The sequence below is a fragment of the Cynara cardunculus genome (assembly GCF_001531365.2).
Source record: "Cynara cardunculus var. scolymus isolate 2C chromosome LG 5, CcrdV1, whole genome shotgun sequence".
In the NCBI taxonomy this organism is placed as follows: Eukaryota; Viridiplantae; Streptophyta; class Magnoliopsida; order Asterales; family Asteraceae; genus Cynara; species Cynara cardunculus.
In genome coordinates this window covers 31779331-31784934 of record NC_037532.1, presented here as the reverse complement: position 1 = coordinate 31784934, position 5604 = coordinate 31779331, and positions in this window count along the sequence as shown.

Genomic DNA, 5604 nt, shown 5'->3' with positions numbered 1-5604 from the left:
AAATAATTTATTTTTGTTTTAATAATATAACATTTTATAAAGATAATAATTAAATATTCTGTTAGAACTCAATGATTATCCTAATTATATTTTAGATTTTTTATATTTAAAATGAGATATTTATCATTTATTTGATTATGTTTATCTGCAGTTAGTTACACGAATTCAGATATGAAGATTTAATAAGTTGTACTTACGCGCAATCTACTTGTAATCTTGAGTTTTAAGTAATATGCATTAATAAATCGTACTTTACGCATCAAAAATGATTTTTAAGAGTTTTTGTCAAATACTTTATAATATAATATAGATAATCAAACGGTAACACCATTTGAAAAAAATTATGGATCCATCCTTGGAACCTGTACCCTTACAAAGTTGATGCCCATATTTTTGTCAAACAATCTTCATCAAAACCACCGGCGCCATGTGGAATTTGATGAGAATTTTGAATTTGAAAAATAACCACTAGATTATTAGATGATATTCTTCTTTAATAATTAAAATTTACAGGTTGTATTCTAATTTATTTTTATATTGTAAATATAAATAATAAATTTTTTATATAAAAGTAGTAACTGATTTGGACAAGGTATCAAGATAAAGATAGGTGTCAATAACGTCAAACCGTCTAACAATTAATTAAAACGATTACTTTCAGTATACAATTTTAGTATACAGTCAAATTTTACGTCTCGACGCATTTAAGAGACCAAATATGAACACGGAACTTATGGAAAATTGTTTATTTTTGTAAACTAGAATATATATTTTTAAACACATTTTTATAATATCAGTGATTTATCTTTAAATTAAATTGGATTATAATTTTTAGAACCTTGTGGTTTATTTGATAATATATATATATATATATATATGTATGTATGTATGTATATTAGAAGGATACTCGTGCAATGCAATGAGATACATTTTGATTTTAATATTTCATTTTATTTTTTTATCTCAATCGATGTTATAATATGGTCTTATATGATTTTGAAAAAACGATGATGTTTTTATTTTTGAATAAAATATAAATTTGTGTAATTTTTTAATTCAAAATTTTTAATTATAATTTAATCTAAGTTTAATAACGAAGTAATTTATATTTGGTTTAGTAATATAATTTTTTTTATAAAGATAATACTTAATTATTTTGTTAGAACTCGATAATTACTCTAATTATATTTTATATTTTTTATATTTTAAAATGAGATGTTTATCCTCTATTTCATTATGTTTATCCACAGTTAGTTACACGAATTCGAACGTAGAGCTTTAATAAGTTATACTTATACATAATTATTTGTAATCTTGAATTTTAAGTAATATGCATCAATATACAGTACTTCATGCATAAAAAGTGGTTTTTAAGAGTTTTTGTCAAATGCTTAATAATATAGTATAGATATATATTTGAGTTGTTTTCACATACTTGCTAATTGAAGTCTCAAAATCTCTTAAACATTCAAATTAATTGAAGACCAACTTTTACAGCAAAAGTATTAGAACTGAAATAAAAATAAAATGTGTAACGTCTAGTTTATATCATGCCTATTTAGATAGCTTATCAGATAAAGACTCTGAATCCAAAAGCAATGCCTAGAGTAGAGGGCACATTTTTCCTAACCTTTGCTGTTGTTTGTTGACATATTCCTAACGCTGTGTTCTCGAAATTACGAAGGGAAGGAAAAGAAATGAAATGGAGGGAAAAATGAGGAAAGTACAAAAAACGTGTATTCTCAAAAGTTTTTTAGGAGATAAAGAAAAGAAATCATAAGTTTCCTTCCAAAACTTTCGTTCGAGAAGTGGGAGGAAAAGGAAGGGAAATGAAAATAATTGAAACCCTTTAAAAGTATTGTTAAAATTACATAACTGCCAACCTTTCATAATAAAGAACATATTTTTAGATGGTATATTTGTAAAAATGAAGTGGGTGGATTGTAGGATCTCACATCAGTTGGTGAGGGGAACAAAGGTTGCCTTATAAGGGACTCGATACATCATCTATCAGACGCGTTTAAAACCATGAGTGCATGTCTATGGACAAAGCGGATAATATCTGATACGGTTAGCCTGAGATGCTATATAACAAGGCCACACCGAGTGATTTAAAACCATGTACATGACATTAATGAATCCACAGTTTCCATATAAAACATATTGTAAAACAATGCATGCAGTTCATATTCTACGCACTGATAGTAATATACAAACAGATCTCTAGTTTCACGTGCATTCCACTAGTTTCCAATTGATGTTTTATTTTAGTTCGTGTGGAACAAACCAATGAATTTTTAGACTTTTACTTTTTGTTTAAGTTGTAAGACTTCCGTTATAAAACTTGGTCTTTTAGTTCTAAATGTTCGAGAAAATTGAGATATTCAGTACTTGTGGTCGAAGCGTATTATTATTCAGATGTTATCCGATTATGTTACAGTTAAAGCTGTATTGTAACACATACCGAGGTTTAATGAGGGTGTTATACTTTAACAAGTGGTTTTCACAATAAACACGTTTTCAAAAGTAAATTTAGAAACAATATGTGTTTGGAAACAATTTTGAAAAGAAACATATCTTGGAAAGATAACAAAAACAAGGCATATTTTTGAGAAATACTTTTGAAAACAACCACATTTTGAAAACAACCACATTTTGAAAAAGTGTGGATCGATTTTTAAAAACCTCACCGTTACAAGGGCTAATCTGTTATTTCTGAAAACTTTCAAACTGATTAGTATTCTTCAATTACCTGGGGGGCTCTTATGAAAATTTCCAAATATTATAACCTCATCATTTTTGTCCTTGTCCAATCCCTGGACATCCGAACGATTTTCCCGTGAACCAAAGTTGACTACAGGTCAACGTAATAAATATGGTTGTATCAAAATTTATGTATATTTTAATTTTATTTAAATAATATTTATATTCCTTTTTTTTATTACGTGGATTAATATAGTTAGATTAAGGAATTTTGTTGAGCTGGTACATTTTTAAGCTGAATAAAATCGGCAAGGCGATGGGTTTGATTGGAGGGAGAATTTGACACAGTTTGACGCGAGAGAAGGTCAATTAAATTTTGAGCAAAACACAAGACTACGTATTATGAACCACAGTATAGTGTCTGATTGTTTTGAGCTTGGCTCAAAAGGTCAAAAGGTACCAGGAGGTCCCAGATTCAAATCCAAAGAAGAATAAAAATCCTCTTGTGGCCACGGAGGTTCAAATGCAGTGACTCCGGGCTATTTGCAAAACATGTGTTCGTCTTGGGATTAATCGGCTCGCATAGCGGGTTGGATATCCAGGTTAACAATAAAAAAAGACTACGTACTATGTCCAACATGTTTTCAGCTGAATTCCACCATTAGATAGAACTTTTTCGGAAATAGAGATGAAATTAATAGAACATCCAATGTGTTAGTTAAATTGATTTGGAAATTCGTTAAAGTGATTAGAGTAAGAATAGAAGTTATTGAGTTCTCACTTTTGAACCAAAAAATTAAATATATGTTACAATTAAGGATTAAACCGAGGACCTCCTGTATACAGAGCTTTAGTTCTCCAACCAAAACCATCCTACCAGATATAAATTCATGTTAGAAACTTGGTTTTAAAATATTTCATGGCACCCTCAAAATCAAGCAAGTGCACCTTGAAGACGGTTAAATTTTATTTCTTTCCGATAATCAAGTAAGTGGGTGCATGTGACCCCACTCAGTTCCTATAAGTCCGTCCCTGCATGTAATTGGTAGATAAAAATAAGACATGCAATTACGAGATAACAAATTTTTATTTGTTGTCCATAGGGTGGACCTACATAGGCCCATATAATGGTATGAGTCACGGCTTCATGGTTCTGTCGTAAAGAGGAAAATTACATTCCGAAGAATGTCACTGTAGTTTATATTGTATTGTTGGATGTCACCATATATTATTTGAAATTGAAGTTTTGGCATAAGTATCTAATGGCAGAGTCTGTAAATGTTGCTCACTTTGTATGAAAACCCCGAGTTTGAGTCCCACCGATGTCAAATTTTTTAGTTTTTAGTTTAATTATTGATGTTATTTATGTGTTTTTGGAAAAAAAGTTGTAGTCTAAACTCGAACATGAGTTCCTTTTATAGAACGACAAGGAACCAACCAACCAATGTGTATTAATATTGTGAATTTTTTAGGTTTCACCTCTGGTTGTCCACTGCCCATACATAATACAACTTTCAGAGTCAATTAAATTTTCACTACGAGCAAATTTGGTTTATAGGACACGAATATTGTCTAAGGGGTCGTTTACTAAACACTTATTCGGTAAGTGCTTATCGGGTAAATTTCCCTACCCGATGAACATGGTAAGGGTCGAAAATCTTACCTGATAAGAGTCTTGATAAGGATAGAAAGTTTTACACCATAAGCGATGGCGATGACTCTTACCCCGGTAAGCGTTTACCGGGTAGATTGTTACATATAATACCGTTTTAATATACTACAATCTTACATAGTAAAATAGATTATAGTGTTGACTCCTACCAATAAGCGCTTACCGAGTAAGCATTTGGGTAAACGACCCTTGAATGTCCTAATACATTATTTTATAAGACTAAGTTTATAAGACCAAATAATAAAGTGTTGTATCTAAAAAATGTTGTAATAAATTTATAGTATTATTTTAGACGTCTTAACAAGTTTCTAGAACGTTTTTCAAAATAAACGTCGTATTAACTATTTTATAAAACACTTTTATGAAAAGTGTCCTATAAGCATATTCTGTTTATTGGACATTTGTTATTATAAAACAAATTTTCAATTAAAATCTTAAAAAATAACTAATACGATATTTTATTATAAAAATATCTTAGAAAACTTGTTAAAACGTTTAAAAACATCATATAAACTTATTACACCATTTTTAGATATGATATTTTACCATTTGGTCCATAAACATATCCTATAAAACTAATTTTGTTGTAATATTTAAAACTTAGAAAATGAGTACATTAAAATTATCAAACACCATATGAATATTACTACTTTATAGGTAGATTCGTAACACATCCAAATACCCATAAATATACGAGTAAATTACATTTTTTACCTGTTGTTTGTTAAAAAATGTAGATTTCGTTCACGTGGTTTCAAAATTTCGTTTTTATCCCTATGTTTTGCATTTCATTTCTATGTTCTTTCCTAAGGTCAAAACATCACTTTTAAGTATAAAGAACTAAAAATAGAAATGAATTGTAAACCATAAAGATAAAAAAAAAGTAATAAACTTTAAATCATAAGGACAAAAAAGGTAATGAATTACATATAAACCATAGGGATGAAAACTGTAATTTAAAAATCATAAGAACAAAAATAAAAAATTTCAACAAACCACGAAACTATATAATTTACTCTAAATATATATTCTTATGTCAAAATTATATATATATATATATATATTGGATATTTTTATATACGTAAATTTCAAAGTTTTAAACATAATATTACACGAGAGCCACAATTGTATATGTAAGACCATCCACATAGGGCTTGCAAAACCTTTTCAAAAGGAATTGCAAATGGCCACCTCACCATAGTTTTGTCTGACACTTGCAAATTTTGCAA